Source organism: Etheostoma spectabile, unplaced genomic scaffold (genome assembly GCF_008692095.1).
Source record: "Etheostoma spectabile isolate EspeVRDwgs_2016 unplaced genomic scaffold, UIUC_Espe_1.0 scaffold00569431, whole genome shotgun sequence".
Taxonomy (NCBI): Eukaryota; Metazoa; Chordata; class Actinopteri; order Perciformes; family Percidae; genus Etheostoma; species Etheostoma spectabile.
The window spans coordinates 1-19,158 of record NW_022605125.1 but is presented as its reverse complement, the minus strand read 5'-3'; the positions used below and the strand labels follow the sequence as shown (position 1 = coordinate 19,158).

The window sequence follows — 19,158 nt, the reverse complement described above, 5'->3', positions numbered from 1 at the left end:
TGGTCTGGACCTGCTCTTTTTATGAAAAGCGCAATGAGATAAGTGTTGTTGTGATTTGGCGCTGTATAAATAAAATTGAATTGAATTAAATTACCTGAACCTCAACTTCCTAGCCTCATAGTTGATGTTTTACATTCTTGGATCCGTCTTAGGTTCCTGCCGTCTGCCTACGTTCCTGGATCCTGAAGTAGGTGATCATATCGTCACTGAAAACATATCTTTGATAGCAGGATCATTCTCAATCCTTTTGTAAAAACCTTGTCTTTCTTGGAGTATATCCACTATAATACATTCTTAAAAATGTCATATCTTTGCTATGGTTGGGCCTCGTATCCAAACTACTCTGGCAGATGATACTAGTGTCGATTTAGCCTTGGGAAATAATTAGCAGCTGGTAGACAGATCTCCCCATCGGAAATAAAACCCCAGTCTTCCGTGTGAGAGGCGGGGCGACCATCCAAAGTTTCAGTAGTATTGTGGTTTTGTGTTGGAACAAGTTGCACTGTTTGAAATAAGCTTTTGAGATACAAGACGTCTTCACTTGGGACATCAATTGACTCCCAACCCGATGGGAGAAATCCTGAGCTTTGAGATTTGGAGGGGCTGACTTTGATTACGAATGCTGACACTGGACTTCAATCTGCCCCAGTGGGCGCTGTAGATCACTGTTTGATGAAGCCCACAGAACAACATAATCTGGAAAGAGCAGAAGAGCAATTATAAGTGCCCAGACTTGACACTCTCCCACCTTCTGCTGCGCCTTGTGAGGTGCTGTTCATGTCCAGTAGATATGCTTTTTCCATCGCTTGACGATATTCCCATTTAGGGTGAGGAGTTCTCCTCCCATGCTGAACACAGCCTGAGCCAAGGCACGCTTCCCCCTCATGATTCACCCCAGTGGAAGCTGTAGATCAATGCCTGATAAAGCCAAATGAACCACATAGTCTGCAAAGAGCAAATGGAATTCCAAGGTGGCTAGATGACACTCTCCAACTCCTGCGGCACCTTGTGACGTTTTGTTCACGTCCAGAGTTGTGCTTTTCAACGCTTGAAAATATTCCCATTTAGGATCAGGAGTTCTCCTTCCCTGCTGAACACAGCTTGAGCCAAGGCCCACTTTCCCGAGTAGTCCCACGCGTTCGCCGGGACTTCCTCGAGGCCTTGCATCGGTTAGTGGTAGAAAATCTCCCCGTCGGGGAATCGAACCCCGATCTTCCGCGTGACAGGTGGAGATACTGGTCATATACTAACGAGGAATGCCCAAGCTTAATATTTGGCACATCAAGAAAAGGTGGCGCTATTCCAACATTTAGGCCACAGTCAATGCATGTAGAAATATTTAGGTTTACTACATATTTGCTGTCATTCAAATCCATGACAAAGCATTGTGACTGCTCTAGTTTAAAATCTCTATTTTGTAGCTTTTTTGAACATTGGCAGTAAATAAAAATGGTGCATTTTCCCACAAATATGCAAATAAATGCTTTTCGTCAGTTTCCGTAGTGTAGTGGTTATCACGTTCGCCTAACACGCGAAAGGTCCCCTGTTCGAAACAGGGCGGAAACACATTTCTTTGTTGTATTGACTTCGCACAATCAAACTCTGCGAATTAAACTCTCCATGACATTCACGGAAATCTCCCTGACGTGAAACGTGGCCAGCCTGCCGAAGTTTCCCCAGTGCAGTAGTCATCACATTCAGAGATTCAGGAATCCTGTCGAAATTGATGCAGAAAAACTAGTCCACGCATTGTTACTTCTAAGTGGTTACTCCGTTCTTTTTATCAGGTTGCTTAAAAGAGTCCATAAAGATTCTTCAGCTGATCAGAATGCTGCAGCACGTGTTCTGATAGGAACCAGGAAAAGAGATCACATCTCTCTGGTTGGCTTCTCTGCATTGGCTTCCTGTAAAATCCAGAATAGATTTAAAATCCCTCTTCTCACCTACAAAGCTCTTCATGTTCAAGCACCATCTTATCTTAAAGAGCTCATTTACCTATTACCCCACCAGAGCACTGCGCTCCCAGAATGCAGGGTCCTTGTGGTTCCTAAAGTCTCCAAAAGTAGAATGGGAGCCAGAGTGTTCAGCTATCAAGCTCCTCACCAGGTTCCCGTTTGGTTCAGGAGGCAGACACCATCTCCACATTTAAGAGTAGGCTTGAGACTTTCCTCTTGATGAAGCTTATAGGTAGTTCTGGCTCAGTTTTCCTTGCCTCTTTCGCCTAGTGCTTGCTCTTGTGGGGTTTCCGGTTCTGTAAATAACATCACAGAAGATGGTTTGGACCTGTCTTTTATGAAAAGCGCAATGAGATAAGGTTGTTGTGATTTGGCGCTATATAAATAAAATTGAATTGAATTAAATTACCTGAACCTCAACTTCCTAGCCTCATAGTGATGTTTTACATTCTTGGATCCGTCTTAGGTTCCTGCGTCTGCCTACGTTCCTGGATCCTGAAGTAGGTGATCATATCGTCACTGAAACATATCTTTGATAGCAGGATCATTCTCATCCTTTTGTAAAACTTTGTCTTCTTGGAGTATATCCACTATAATACATTCTTAAAAATGTCATATCTTTTGCTATGGTTGGGCCTGTATCAAACTACTCTGGCAGATGATACTAGTGTCGATTAGCCTTGGAAAATATTAGCAGCTGGTAGACAGATCTCCCATCGGGAAATAAAACCCCAGTCTTCCGTTGTGAGAGGCAGAGGCGACATCCAAAGTTTCAGTAGTATTGTGGTTTTTTGTGTTGGAACAAGTTGCACTGTTTGAAATAAGCTTTTGAGATACAAGAACGTCTTCACTTGGGACAGCAATTGACTCCCAACCCGATGGGAGAAATCCTGAGCTTTGAGATTTGGAGGGGTGACTTTGATTACGAATGCTTGACACTGGACTTCAATCTGCCCCAGGGGCGCTGTAGATCACTGTTTGATGAAGCCCACAGAACAACATAATCTGGAAAGAGCAGAGAGGAATTATAAGGTGCCCAGACTTGACACTCTCCCACTTCTGCTGCGCCTTGTGAGGTGCTGTTCTGTCCAGTAGATATGCTTTTCCATCGCTTGACGATATTCCCATTTAGGGTGAGGAGTTCTCCTCCCATGCTGAACACAGCCTGAGCCAAGGCACGCTTTCCCCTCATGATTCACCCCGTGGAAGCTGTAGATCAATGCCTGATAAAGCCAAATGAACACATAGTCTGCAAAGAGCATAAATGGAATTCCAAGGTGGCTAGACTTGACACTCTCCCAACTCCTGCGGCACCTTGTGACGTTTTGTTCACGTCCAGGAGTTGTGCTCTTTCAATCGCTTGAAAATATTCCCATTTAGGATCAGGAGTTCTCCTCCCATGCTGAACACAGCTTGAGCCAAGGCCCACTTTCCCGAGTAGTCCCACGCGTTCGCCGGGACCTCCTCGAGGCCTTGCATCGGTTAGCTGGTAGAAAAATCTCCCCGTCGGGGAATCGAACCCCGATCTTCCGCGTGACAGGCGGAGATACTGTCCATTATACTAACGAGGAATGCCCAAGCTTAATATTAGGCACATCAAGAAATAGGTGGCGCTATTCCAACATTCAGACCACAGCCAATGCATGTAGAAATATTTAAGTTTACTACATATTTGCTATCATTCAAATCCATGACAAAGCATCTGTGACTGAATCTAGTTTAAAATCTCTATTTTGTAGCTTTTTGAACATTTGCAGTAAAATAAAAATGGTGCATTTTCCCACAAATATGCAAAATAAATACTTTTCGTCAGTTTCCGTAGTGTAATGGTTATCACGTTCGCCTAACACGCGAAAGGTCCCCCGTTCGAAACAGGGCGGAAACACATTTCTTTGTGCTGGCTCAGTTTTTCCTTGCCTCTTTCGCCTAGTGCTTGTTCTTGGTGGGAATTTTCGGGTTTCTGTAAATAACATCACAGAAGATGGTCTGGACCTATTTGAAAGTTGATGTGTTTATGCTTTAATATCAATGAAAGTTGATGTGTATGTGCATTAATCTAAAAGAAATTTGATGTGTATATGCAGTTATTAAAAAGAAAGTTGATGTGTATATGCATTAATGAAAAAGAAAGTTGATGTGTTTATGCCTTAATCTAAAAGAAGTGATGTGTATGTGCATTTATTAAAAGAAAGTGATTTCGTAATGAAAGTGATAATAATATAATGAATGGTGTTGATAAATCAAAAAGAAAGTTGATATGTATATGCATTAATCTAAAAGAAAGTTGATGTTTATATGCATTAATATAAAAGAAAGTTGATGTGTATATGCATTAATAAAAAGAAATGTGATGTGTATATGCATTTATTAAAAGAAAGTTGATGTCAAATGAATTTGATGAAGACAAAAGGAATGGTGATGATATAATAAAAAGAAAGTTGATGTGTATATGCATTAATGAAAAAGAAAGTTGATGTTTATGCATATATTAAAAAGAAAGTTGGTGTGTATATTGGGGTGATCCGAGTACCGGCTGAAACGAGTATCCGGTACGGATAAAGCACTTTTGCCGAGAGTACAAGTATATCGAGTAATATGAGTCAATATCCGTGCTCGGATTGAATAAAACTGCTCAACTGGCCGCGCAGCGGTTGTGAGTAGTCACAGCGCCCCCCCCCCCCGCCTACAAACCCGCTCGTAATCAATCACACACACACAGACATGGAGAAAATGCGCTCTCTCTCGCTCTCTCTCCCGCTCCTTCAGTCAGTCGGGTCTGCAGATCTGTTTCGTTAACGTTTAGGGTTTCTTCAGCTTCAGGGTTTTTAACTTCGGTTTATAGTCCTTACATAGTAACCAGTAGATTTCTGGTGAACGTGGGGTTTGTAGTCTTTACATAGTAACCAGTAGATTTCTGGTGAACGTGGGGTTTGTAGTCCTTACATAGTAACCAGTAGATTTCTGGTGAATGTGGGGTTTGTAGTCCTTATATAGTAACCAGTAGATTTCTGGTGAAAGTGGGGTTTGTAGTCCTTACATAGTAACCAGTAGATTCCTGGTGAACGTGGGATTTGTAGTCCTTACATAGTAACCAGTAGATTTCTGGTGAACGTGGGTTTCAGACATGCTGCTTGGTTTAAATGAAACTCCCGTTGCGTCTCTGCCATCGGAGATTTTTTTTTTTAACTGCCAGCTGCCCCCCCCACCCCCCCCCGCCCCCCTCTCTCTTTCTCTCTCTCTCTCTCTCTCTCTCTGTGTCTCTCTCTTACTCACACACACACACACATACCTGGTGTCGAAATAAAAAAAATAAAAAAGAATGATCATAAAAAAATTAAAAGTTAAAAAAGAAAGTTATATTGAGTATGAAAACTCTTGTTCATTACATTTTACTTCATAATTGCAACCGCAAGTGTTTGTGTATTCATTGTTGCAAAACGTTCTGTATACAGTTTGTTTGTTACCATGACAACACCATTGATCTAAAGCTTGATGCTGTCATGTAAATAGTTTTCAAATCAGCAATAAATATAACAATTTCTGATCAACTCATATCAATTGCATGCTTAAAATAACATGCCGGTTAAAACCTCTTCAGATACACTTAAAAATATATGATTTTCTCGCCTAAATTTTTACCCCCTAAAAAGTGCTGCAGTTTCCACATGCTTTGGCCCTCTGTGATGACCCTGAGTTCATTGTGAAGCTAACACTCTCAATTTGTTGTTTCTAGTGGCAGTGTGACACTAGGCCTTACTGACACAGAGCTACAGAGGTTAGAACACAGAATTTCTATTCCGTCCAAGTAAATCATCTGAAAATAATAAAAAGCACTACTGTAAGCATATTACATGGGCTATATACTACAATAGTACCCTAGCCACATGTCTCAACTTAGAACAGAAAAAATCCAGAAGAAAATACTTATAAAATGGATTTTATATGAATGTATTTCTACAGATATGTCTGTGCGTTTGTCTTATTTCTAAAAAAGCCAAAAAGTGCTAAATACAAAACTTCTGAAATACAAAACACATCCACATCACTCACACATATACCTGAAAAAACTGCATACATAGATTTATAGAAATAAGTAATCATAATTTGATGAAATGGTGAAATGCCATAAGAAGGCCTTATTTTTACTTTGACAGAGGTGGAGCCATCACAGGGTTAGTTTTTTCTGGTTATGTTTGATATCAATCAACTCGTCTCCTTATTGGCTACACAGGGAGGCCAGTTTTATGACGTCTTTTTCTAACTGGTGGGATATACTGTCAATCATTCCCACGTGGGCCCATGGGGACTGTGAGATTTCATTGGCTTAGCTTGGGGGTATCTTGAGATAGACTGATGCTATTGGCTGGGAACAAAGTTCAGTGGAATCTGCAGAAGCCAGAGAGTCTAGTGGTGAAAAAAGTTCAATCAAACCCAAAAAATGATGATCTATCTAGATTTCTCTACGTCAAAACTTGGGCTGAAACTACAAGATTGTGAGGGGACCAGATAATTATGGATTACAAGACTTGGATATCTAATACCTTGGAGTGTTGGCGATGCAGTAAAAAAAAGTTTTTGGCGATCTTTCACCGCTGTGATTAAAGACACGAGGAGACAGGTAGGAAAACACACTCGATTAGACTCGAATCTTTCTGTCTTTCTTTACTTCAGAACATGATTATAACCGTTGTGAGTCACCTTATTGCTTTGTGTGTGGCTCGATGGAATCATGAGACTTTAAGCTTTTAAATGGTGTATGGCTTGAGCGTGTTTATGACGGTTTAATGCTTGCATTATGAGGGAAGTCAGCACTTCCGAAAACGGCGAGGATACGTCCCGGGGCCGGGAGCTATACTCCCAACATGTTAAAAAGAAAGTTGATGTGTATATGCATTAATCTAAAAGAAAGTTGATGTGAATATGCATAATAAACATAATAATATAAAATACTTTATTAATGGTTACTAGTTGGTTTGTAAACCTTCTATAAACAGTGTCTGGATGGTTATTATAAAGTTGCAACAGATGACTATAATGCCTTGTTAAATAGTTAATAAATACTTTATAAACAATCTATAAACAGTGTCTGGATGTTATTATAAAGTTGCAACAGATGACTATAATACCTTGTTAAATAGTTGGTAAAATACTTTGTAAAATGTCAATAAGAATTATTGTAATGCCTATTATAAAGTTGCAACAGGTGGGTGGTCTATAATAATGAGTTAATTATAAATAAGTGTATAAAGCATCAAGTTACTTTATTTGGTACACTTAAGTCTTTTATTAGTGGTCCATAAAACAGTGATTATTTGTGCACTGATAATATTTTAACAAGCTCCAGAAACTTGACACAATTTATTTCTATTTGTATTGCTTAGCAATATCGTGGAGCAGGCGTCCCAGTGGACCATTATGGTGTTTTTTACCCGACCATTCATTCCACTCGATCACAATCAAAGGGTCTCTGAGCAGATCCTCCTTGCGATTCCCTCGGAGTCTACCAATTGTCTCCTTGTAGCTCCTCCAGGCCCTCTCAATGTGTTGAGTGTGGCAACCCGTTTCAGCATTGACATATGCCACACTGTGGTTAACTGTGTAATGCTTGTATCCAAATGCCGGCAGAGCCTGACGGTAGGCCCGCCACTCATCACTTAATATTGTGGATCCAGTACGAACGTGGTGGAGAATCAATGGGACCAGTTCTCGTTTGGTCCGTCTTGCCACCAGGCGGAGAACAGGCATGGTCCTCTGTCCTCTGTGCTTCACGCCAAGCATCCCAAACACCCACTTCTTCCTTTTCCACCCACCAGCCATTCTTCCACATCCGTACTGTCAAAATATTAAATTGGACACATATTAGAAATGGCAATTATTTGCATGGTGATGTATAACTAATATTTACTGTAATTATTTGACCATTGAAACACAGAATGCTGACAATTGATTTACTTTCCTGAGTTATAAAATTATCTATCCCCATAAGTTTGGATTCACCCCCCACCACTGCGTCCACAGATGCTTCCCGGTGGTGATTTCAATACAGTCTTTTATAATTTGCTGTGACCATTTGTGACCCCTGGAGGAATAACTTTATTTGTGGTAGCAATACTGCATCTCCTTACAGCCATGCAGTAATGAAACTAAAGATAAATCTATACATGGACAATAATTGTCATTATGACCTATTCTGGAAATTCTGAATTTTTTTGTTTTTTGATGTTGTTAACTGTATATCTGTAATCCATCACAGTTACAGAGAACAACATGTAATTAAATGACAGTTACTATGAAATCAAAAGTTTGGTAATTAAAAGTTATAACACCATGCCACACAATTTGTGATTAATAAAAAAGTTTTAAACTAATAATTGTTCATTTATAACGCCGGACTGAATGCTGAATAACCTTACAGCTGGCATGTAGGTAAGTAACACGTAATTGTTTATGTTTGCAACTGTTTCATTCATTCTGATTCCTTTATATATTATTATAACCTTGTGGGGGTAAAAGCCTATAGTAATCAAAGCATTCAGTATATACAAGAGGACATAGTCCTCCTGAAAAATCCTCCTCCTGATAGCTGTCAAAGCCAAGTCAAGCAAAAGAAAAAAACAAATACACTGACATACCTTGAAAAGGCAAGAATTGCAAGTTCTGTCACTTAAATAGAATGGCTGGAAAGCATTGGGCTTGTTGTGAGAATTCCCATAGAATTTTTAGCTGTATGGTGTTTACATTAACCTTTCTTTTGTGTCTGAAGTGGCTTTCATCGATAACCCAAACTCGTTATGCCCTCCCAGCCTCTGTCCTTTTCTTCTTTTTCTTCTCTCCATTGCCTCAACACAGACATCTCGTAGCTTTTTTGCCATCTTTGACAGTGTATGTCATCAGTTATCATGTCAATTTGTCTTAATCGTAGGCCTTGTGCAAACCTAGAAATACACAAAATTAATGGTGAAAATGTTGTGGCCTTGTGCAAACCTGGAAATACACAAAATTAATGGTGAAAATGTTGTGGCCTTATGCAAACAATACTTCAGTAATTACACCTGGCACAGCATTCTTATGGGCATGAGAGTGATTCAAGATATGTAAAATGGGAGTAATACTAATGAAAATTAGACGTAGTGTCCATCCACTGCCTAACAACAATTAACATGTGCTTCGCCATTTGCCACTAACTTGCACTTGTGCAAGCTATTGTGAAAAGCTATTACCATATGCACTATAAAGTAGCTTACATTAATGGAACCCAGAAGGTGTGTTCAATTTATCCAATGCATATAAAAAGTGCAAGTATCTCTTTGGATGCAGCAATTCACTGTGATTTTCAAAGAGATGTCACTTGCCTTTAGAATATTGCAGCAATAAAATTATGTATATTTACTTTCTGTATCCTGTAGCCTACCACTGGTTTTAGCGTAATATATTATCTAAATTACAGGCACTTTGATTATTCATGTAGGTGTATAGCATGTTATTCTTGAACTTAAATTTGATTTCCATACCTGTACACAAATCGCATCCAGTTGAAAAGGGATATCTTGGATTGCCTAAATAGTGACTGGTGTCGGATGGATTTTCTGACAACGGCTCTATGTTTGGCCCTCTGTTGACATACCCTATGGAACATGGCACAACTTGAGATCCAATGGAATTCAAAGATATACCATAATTGTTATATCTGTTTAAATTGTTTTGCTTCAATGCAAGACCATTTTTTTAAGAACAAAAAATGTTTGAGTAGGAGACATGAGATTGAACAAATGGCAAACATTTGTATTGTCATTGTTTTGTTCAGTCTTTTGTCGGTGCTTCCTAAAGCATGGACTGGAACCTTTGGGGTACTTCAGGGGTAACAAGTAAAACGAAGAATGGTTTCCTATTATTATACTCACCTAAATGCTACAACTGAAGTTACCAGAGTTATGTAAGCTACACAGTCTTGTAACGTTATCTTTGCTATTTTTCCATTTACAACATTTTATTGGTAAATTAAATGTCTTATGGCCACTATTCATCTTGTAGTTGGTTGACTTGGTTCCAGACTTAAAACCATGTAGGCTAAGGATTTACTGAAACCTTATGGAGTAAATAAATAGGGAAAATCACTTAGAAAAGTGGCCGGTCACTCTAAAAGCATCAGTAAAGAAATACCTAAGTAAACAGTAAAACATATACTAAATATACTGTTAAATAAATGCTAAATATACAGTAAAAAAAGAGAGAAAACTAGGCCTATAAGCTACAGTAACAAAAAAAAATTCTTTAGTAATATCAGACCTTTAGGCCATGTATGCCCATATTAGTTAGGCCTACCACGACTGCAGTGCTTCATCTTCATTTTGTGGTGGCAAATGTTGCATTTCATCTTCTGTTTCAGAAGTTGTCTTTTCTTTAGCCATTTTTTTAGTTCCTTATGGTGTTTTCTTTTCAATCGGCTACCTTCGATTAACTCCCTTAGTTCACTTGCTAAACCAGGCATTTTCCATCAAATGGGTTACACACGGAAAAGTTAGTTAGACCAGACCTGTTAGAGCCAAAAGTGCGCCCAAATGCCCACAGCCCGCCCGCCACGGTATGGCTGTAACCCGCCCCTACTGTGCCTCTGATTGGCTCTGACTGTACCAAACTATTTCACTCTTCATGCATATCGGACTCTGAAAATACCCAACCCAGAGTGACAGCTAGAGAAAGACACCCAACCTAACAACCGAAGGTAATGACTACTAGCCAATCAGAGGCAGAGTAGGGCGAGCGTAAACAGGGAGCAGTGTTGACAAGTCCGCTTATTATAAGCAACTTGGGCTTATTTTTTGTAAAGTCGCTTTCAAATATTGGTAGTTGCGGGTTGCGTTTTTTGGGCTTGTCACTAAAGTGTAGTTGCTTATTTGGGCTTGTTCCCAGGTTGTTCTTGCCGGTTCGCTCGATCCCGCCCCTTTCCCCATAAACACTATTGACAGCAGCGTTATTTCCCACCCACTTCCTGCTTCTAATTGGCTCTGACCCAGATGGAAACGAGTACCAGCCAATCAGAGGCAGAGCAGGTCAGTCTGTTGTTTTCTGGTTAGGAAAATGCGCGAGTAGCGACCAATGGTGAGTGGACTGTAGGAGAGTTTTTGGAGGAATAAATGCCGGGGATAAAGTGGGTGAACTACGGGAAGAAGTATAACAAAGACTGGGAAAAGGAGAAAGAAGAAAAGAATGGATTCAACCCGTCGTGGGGAACAAGAACAATTCAAAATCACTGTGAAAAAGTGTCTATATTTCAAATCCCATCAGTTTTCTAATGTTAAATAATGTTAAAAGGTGGTTTAACTCCCTCCTGTGGTCATTGTCCTGAAGCTCAGGGGGAGAACATTAATAAACTCTAGCCTACCGTGTGCACAGTTTACTAATCTGTCCTCATGGATTGTAAAACCGTACACACAGTTTGATTTATTTTTCTCTTCCAGGATCTTAGGGGGGCGCCGTAAAAAAGTTGATTTTGGGCTTGTTTTCACAGGCCTGGTTGCGTATTTGTCTCGCGAGATCTGGCAACACTGCCAGGGAGCGTTAGCAATATTGCTAAAATGGACAGCAAACAAGAAGTGTCATGGGTTTGAGAGGGATAAAGCAGTTTTATTTGAAACCAGCGATGACACAGACTGTGAACACCAATCTCTGAGTACAGGTGAGTTTAGTAACGTTAACCTGTTGGCATGTAGCCTTCTTTAGTTGTAGCTAGCCCTCGATGCTCACAAAGATTTCTAAACAGTAACATTATGGAAAAATATGCAATTTTATTTTAGTAATTTGCAGGTCGCATTGAACAATATGTGTGCTTCCAGGCTATTTCCCATATTCGGTTTTCTTAAATATACAATAAATATAATACTTAAATGTCTATATATTGAGCCCAAAAAAATGGGAAATTTCGGTGTTGCAGCAGCAAAATCAGTCACAAAGCACAGAATATAAATATAAATGAAATACTAGGAAAAAATATACATACATACAATATACTTTAAATAATAATGTGAATAAAGTAAAAAAAGAACAATATTGAATATGTACAGGATGGGGAAACAATAATGTGCAACTGCTTAAATAATATGTTAAAATGTTAAAAATGTATGCTACATAAACCAAATTGTGCAGGTTTCATTAGAGCAGTAGTGTGGTGCCCAAAAGTCTTATCTAGCACCCAGTGATGACATGTTAAAAAGTGTTATTGCTTATGGTATGAAGGATTTTCTGTAGCGGTTCAAAAGTTTCCTGTTTGCAGCCGATCCCGGAGCCAGCCTTCCTGATCAGTTTGTTCAGTCTGTTGTATCGCTGGCTCCGATGCTGCTGACCCCGCAGATGGCGGAGGAGAACAGAGCGCACAACAGACTGGTAGAAGATCTCCAACATCCTGCTGCACACGTTGAAGGATCTCAGCTTCCTCAGGAAATAGAGTCTGCTCATCCCCTTCTTGTAAACAGCAGTGCTGTTGACCTACCAGTTCAGTCTGCTGTTGATGTTGACACCCAAGTATCTGTAATCCTCCACCATGTCCACGTCACCTCCCAGGATGCAAAGTGGCTGCGGAGCCGTTCCCTTCCTCCTGAAGTCGATCACCATCTCTCTGGTCTTATCCACGTTCAGCAGCAGGTGATTCTTACCAGACCACTCCACAAAGTCATCCACTAGTGCCCTGTACTCCCCCTCCTGTCCATCCCTTATACACCCAACAACTGCAGAGTCATCAGAAAACTTCTGTAGGTGACATGACTCTGAGTGTACTGGAAGTCTGTGGTGTATAAGGTGAACAGAAAAGGAGACAGCACATCTCCTGTGGGGCCCCCGTACACCACTCACCACCACATCAGACAGAACACGGTCCAGGCGGAAAACTGTGGTCTGTCTGTCAGGTAGTCAGTGATCCAGGGGACTGTGGACAGACCGACACCCATCACCTGCAGCTGCTTACCAAGTAGCAGTGGCTGGATGGTGTTGAATTCACTGGAGAAATCAAACAAAAATGATTCTCACAGTGCCGCCACCGCCATCCAGGTGCAAATGTGCACGCTGCAGAAGATAGATGACAGCATTGTCCACTCCCACACGAGTCTGGTAGGCAAAATGTAGAGGGTCCAGAGAAGAACTCACCTGCGGCCTCAGGTAGGCCAAGACCAGCCTCTCCAGCACCTTCATCACATGGGATGTGAGAGCCACTGGGCGGTAGTCCTTAAGGCCAGATGGAGTCGACTTCTTAGGGACCGGGAAAGTGAAGTGAACGGACAAGGCAGGGGATGGCTGTGAGCTAAACCTATTGAAGTAGCAGTTTATCTCGTTTGCTCTCTCCCTGCTGCCTGGTGTTTGTCCTCTTCTTCCACCCACACCCGGTGATCTCTTCATCCCTGTCCACACCTCCCTCATGTTGCTCTGCTGGAGACTGGCCTCCAGCTTCCTCCTGTAGATGTTTTCACACTCCCTCAGTTTATCCCGCAGTCGGTGCTGTACTTCCCTAAGCTCCGTCTGTCCCATGACTGAAAGCTGTCTTCTTCCTTCAGAAGGACTTTCAGGTCACTGGTGATCCACGGCTTGTAGTGGGGAAAACAGCGTACAGTCCGGGAGGGCATGGTGGTGTTCTCACAGAACTTAATGTATTCTGTGATACAGACAACCATGTTGTTGATGTCCTCCCCATGTGGCTCACAGAGCACGCTCCAGTCTGTAGACTCCAAGCAGCCCTGCAGTGCCTCCTCAGCCTCCTGAGTCCACCTCCTCACAGTCCTTTTGTGGACAGGCTGCCGCAGGACACAAGGAACATACATAGGAGACAGCAAGACAAGATTGTGATCTGATTTGCCAAGGGGGGAAGGGCAGGGCACTGTATGCATCCTTAGCATTTGCATACAGTAGGTCCAAAGTTTTATTGTCTCTAGTGGGGCAGTTAATATATTGTTTAAAGTCAGGAGGGATTTATCCAGAGAAGCATGATTAAAATCCCCAGAGATAGCAATGAAGGCGTTGGGCTGCTGCGTCTGGAGTCGCGAGACCGTGGTGTGAATGACGTCAGCAGCTGCCTCCGCATCAGCAGACGGTGGATGTAGACAGCGATCATTATGGCGGACGTAAACTCCCTCGGGAGATAGTACGGACGGAAACCCCACAGCCAGCAGTTCAATGTCGGGGGCTACAGAAAAGTTTCTTCGCATTCACATGTCCCGGGTTGCACCACCTTTCACTCACATACAGTGCAACCCCCCCTCCATTCTTCTTACCACTTTCTATAACGTTCCTGTCCGCCCGAACGGTCAAAAAGCCGGGTACCGCCTCACTATAGTCCGGGATGTGCGAGTGCAGCCATGTTTCGGTTAAAACACAGCATGCTGCACTCGCGGAACTCCCTCTGGATTCTGATGAGTGCTGCTAGTTTGTCCGTCTTATTCCCAGAGACCGTACATTCCCCATAATGATCGCTGGGACGGCAGGCCTGTGTTTTCTTCTTTTTCTTTACGTTTTATTCTTCCTCTGCAACCCCGGCGTCTCCTTCGTAGTTCCTTTGGGATTTCAGGTTTGGCCCCGGCCAAAAATAAAAAAAAATAAAGTGACTAAAAACACACAAAACACGCATACAATCAGGAGGTGCTGCAACAGGCTGCCGCACGACACAGAGCCATTGCCGACCCTGTATGAATAATGCCAGATAAAACTTGTTCCCACAGTCAACTCTGACCTGATCCCATAGTCCATAGGAAAGTACAGCAGGTCTGAGGACAAATCACAGACAAACCTAAAATATAACCTTTACAGATAAACAGAATTAGTCAAAGCCATAAATCTCTAAAGTGCCAAATAAAAGTCCAAAGCATTTAATTTTTTATCTAGTTACACACATACACACACAACACACACCACACACAAACACAAACACAAGGTGGTGTGACACTATGGCTTTTTTTTCAGACTTGTTTTCAGCTTTGCTGAAGCGCATTTACGATCCCTAATACCTTTCTAAACCACTTACCCTGGTTGGTCCCTGACCCCTGCCCCAGAGCTGGTAGCTCTGTTCCTCGGCGGAGCCAGTCGGGCCCTCTGCTCTGGCTGACTGGAGAACAGCGGCTTCAGGCGATGAGGCCTCAAAGACCAACTGCTTTCGCAGCATCTGGTCCTAGTCTTCTGGAAGCGAGGCCTCCAAAGACAAACTGCTTTCGCAGCATCTGGTCCTAGTCTTCTGGGAGCGAGGCCTCCAAGACAAGCTGCTTTTGCAGCGCCTAGTCTCTGCCGAAGCCGCTGGCCTCCAGCTACCCGAGCAGGACCTGAACTTAAAGACTCAACACGGCTTGTACTTATAAGGTCCTCTGTGGACGTTTGTGACCTCACTGATGACCTCATCATGAACTTACAGCTGATTGGCCATTAGTTCTTTGATGTGTTATGGAATGCTGTGATGTCATACGCCGTAGACATTTCCAGTCTATAAGATATCTCATTTTATTTTTATTTATTTTTGAGGGCTGAAAACAAAAATATTGTAAAAGATTATGAGAATATACACATCACACTATACATGTGTAAATAAATGTAATGTGTATAGAGCAGACATATTTCACATGTAAATGGGTAACTATGGGTTTATTTCAACCAAAACTAGAGTTGTGATGGTTGGAAAAGTGAAAAGACCCCAAAACGGCTTTTCATAGTTTTATTTTGTTTCTGTCAACTTTGAATGAAGTGCGTGTTTTATGATGCTAAAATGACTGTTATTTACATGGAGTCTGGTGGTTTAGCGATCGCAATTACTTGGATGTTTTTATGTTTAAAAAAAGAATCTAACTCTTAAACAGAAAGGTCAACCTCCTTAAAATCCTTTCCATTAAGTTGTCAGACACGTAGAATATTAATCTGAGCCTGTCAGTGGCAAATCAGTGGCAAATTTTCCCCTTTACCTCCATTGTAGCTTGTTTTGCCACTGTATATGCATCAGTCAAAATAAAGTTGATGTGTATATGCAATAATAAAAAGGAAAGTTGATGTTTATATGCATCAATTAAAATAAAGTTGATGTGTACATGCATTAATCATAAAGTTTATCTGTATATGCATTAATCTAAAAGAAAGTTGATGTATATGCATTAATCAGTAGACCTCAAGGCGCAACGGTAGCGTGTCTGACTCCGGATTACTAACAAAGGGTACAACTTGTAATTTCCCCACTGGGGATCAATAAATATTACATTATATTATTCAAAAAGAAGGATGATTGTATATGCATTAAGAAAGTTGATGTGTAAATGCATTAATCTAAAAGAAAGTTGATGTGTACATGCATAAATCTAAAAGAAAGTTGATGTGTATATGCATTAAGAAAGTTGATGTGTATATGCATAAATCTAAAAGAAAGTTGATGTGTATATGCATTAATCTAAAAGAAAGTTGATGTGTTTATGCATTAATATAAAAGAAAGTTGATGTGTATATGCATTAATCTAAAAGAAAGTTGATGTGTATATGCATTAATCTAAAAGAAAGTTGATGTGTTTATGCATTAATCTAAAAGAAAGTTGATGTGTTTATGCATTAATCTCCTCACAGTGATCGCTAACATTAAAGTAACATTTTGTTTTAACTTGATCTGAAACAATAATCGGCGATTCATTGTTGAAGAAAGGTTCTAAGAAATGTGAAGGAAGAAATTAAGCTTTACCGCCTTTTGAAATGTTTTTGTGTAGACGCTCCCAAATGTGGTGTTTTCATTTTGAAGGTTTCCAGGAAGAAGCGGTAAGTGGCTTTGAGGAAATGTTTCCTCAGTGCTTTGCTGTCAGACGGGTCAGATTGGCCGACTCCGAGACGGTGTTATCCGTCTTCAGCTTCCCGCTTCACCTCCAAAGAGTAGCCTAGGTATCATCATAAGGCTATTGGCGATTCATTCAGAAATGTTCATAAATATTAATATATTATTAATATAGTACATAAAAGAGGTGTATCTGTTCAAACACTTATGTAATAACAGCTGTGACTAGTCATTTAGTCAAATACATCGAAAGTCACAAGTAAGCAATATTTAGTTTATTTTGTGGAGCTGTTCAGTTAACTTTATTTATATATTTTATAACTTTATTTTATATTTTATACTTTATTATATATTTTATACTGTCCAACCAGTAGAAGACGTCCTGTTCTGTAGACATGGTCCTTAGTTATTATTCAGTTGGACCACTCCATTATGACTGTCAGTTGAAATAACCCTTTTGTTGTAAGAAAACGTGTTTAATTTGTTATGAATCTATTTTAATTTACATATGTTTAAAAATATCAGAATTCATACAGATATTGCAGTATTCATAATCAATATTGCAATATCACATTTTTAAATATCGCTGCTAAATGTCAAGGGCTGGGAGGAGATGGATGCAGAACGTGGTAGTACAGTGGGTGTGTTGTGGGTGTGTGTGTGTGTGTGTGGGGTGTAGTGGAGAGAGTGAAAAATATAAAAAGCTTCAATTAGACTCTAATAATATAATCATATTGTTTCTTCCACTTATTAAATTATCTGACTTACTGCCACTATCTGTTTCTTCTTCTCTACCATATTTATAGTGTATGATTTGCATAATACCATCATAGCCTACATCACAAAAAAATACCTCTGTCCCTGTTCTGTTTTAAAGAACAACATTAGGTTTTCAATCAGATTGATAGTCAAACTGGAAATGCCCCCGTGTTTCTCCATTTTCAGGGATTATGTTCCCAGTTTTGATCTCAGACGTCTGGGTGACTTTATATCATATCAGAATATTTAGTACTGCCCACTAGAATTAAAATACACACCTAACCATGTGTCCTGTATCATAGCTACATGTATGACCTTTGCAGCAAAATACTTGTGAAAATCAGTTTGGTATTCAGTGAGGTTGATTGGTTGTTTAGAGGCTAAAAACAGGTTTAAACTAACTGTCCTGTTTAAGGCTGTTGGGTGCTAACTCTAGCAGGAGGATAACACGGGGTAGACACCACCGATTGGTTCATTTCTCTCTCCACTGACAGACCTCCTAATGTACAAACTACAGAGCTACGTGTTGAAATTGACTGGAATTCTCCTTTAAGGAAAAGTCCATCTGCTTTAAAAAGATGTCTTAATGCACCTCTCCATATTTCCTGACATTTGCCGTTACAATCAGATATGTCCCTGTAAAAAATAGAAGTTGGCACATGTAGGGAGCTGCGTTGGGAACCGGAGGGTCGCCAGTTCAAGTCCCCATGCGGACCAAATTACAGAGTGTCGTTGGATGCCACTTCACTCCTGGGAACTGCCAGGTACCCCCCCCAACCGCTCAAGGCGCTGGTCCAGTGGTAGCCCACTCACTCTCACATCTCTCCATTAGTGCTTGAATAGATCCTGAGTGGGTGTGTGTGTGTGTATTTCAGGCCTGTGTGGATTACTGAAAAAAGGTACACAGAGTGTAAATTGTAATTTCCCCACTGGGGATTTATAAATATTATAGAAAATTATATTAATCAAAAAGAAAGATGAGTCTGTATGTATTACACAAAAGAACGTATAGGCATATAACGTATAGCATATAAGTATAGGCATATGGGTATATGCCTTAAAAAGAACAGATATGCATTAATCAAAAAGAAAGTTGATGTGTACATGCGTTAATCAGCAGACCTCGTGGCGCAATGGTAGGCGTCTGACTCCAGATCAGAAGGTTGCGTGTTCAAATCACGTCGGGGTCAAATGTCCTTACTGCATTTCTCTCCGTGTGCATGAATGGCGTCTGCGTGGTGTGATATCATCACTGTGTGTGATTAGTAACAGAGTGTAAATTGGAATTTCCCCACTGAGGATCATTCAATTATCTTAATCAATAAGAAAGATGATGTGTATATGCATTAATGGTGTAGATGGACATCGTAAAGCACTTTGATCAGCATTAAAGGATCAAAGATTCCTTTGATGTGCCAACATTCTATTTTTTCCAGTGACATTTCTGATTGGTCGAACTCCCTGTTACCAGGAATGTTCAGGCAACTGCAAACTCACCAACAGCCCTATTTCATGCTACTTTGACAAATCTATGCTTTTCAGAATTTACATTAACAAATAATAAGTTACTTTCTTTTTGATTAAGGCATATACACATCAACTTTCTTTTCATAAATAATAAACATTCATTATGTCATCATCACAACTTTCTTTGAGATTAATGATAGACACCATTAA

The 19,158-nt window shown here is 40.5% G+C and overlaps 4 non-coding genes across 4 annotated transcripts; 3 read left to right on the top strand and 1 right to left on the bottom strand.

Annotated features, from left to right (window-relative positions):
• The first annotated feature begins 1,493 nt into the window (after positions 1 to 1,493).
• On the top strand, positions 1,494 to 1,566 carry trnav-aac (transfer RNA valine (anticodon AAC)). Its single transcript has one exon. It is a non-coding gene; the product is annotated as a tRNA-Val (tRNA).
• A 1,888-nt stretch (positions 1,567 to 3,454) lies between these two features.
• Positions 3,455 to 3,526, bottom strand: trnad-guc (transfer RNA aspartic acid (anticodon GUC)). Its single transcript has one exon. It is a non-coding gene; the product is annotated as a tRNA-Asp (tRNA).
• A 241-nt stretch (positions 3,527 to 3,767) lies between these two features.
• trnav-aac (transfer RNA valine (anticodon AAC)) lies at positions 3,768 to 3,840 on the top strand. Its single transcript has one exon. It is a non-coding gene; the product is annotated as a tRNA-Val (tRNA).
• Positions 3,841 to 18,600: 14,760 nt separating this feature from the next.
• trnaw-cca (transfer RNA tryptophan (anticodon CCA)) lies at positions 18,601 to 18,671 on the top strand. The gene has a single exon. It is a non-coding gene; the product is annotated as a tRNA-Trp (tRNA).
• The last annotated feature ends 487 nt before the right edge of the window (positions 18,672 to 19,158 follow it).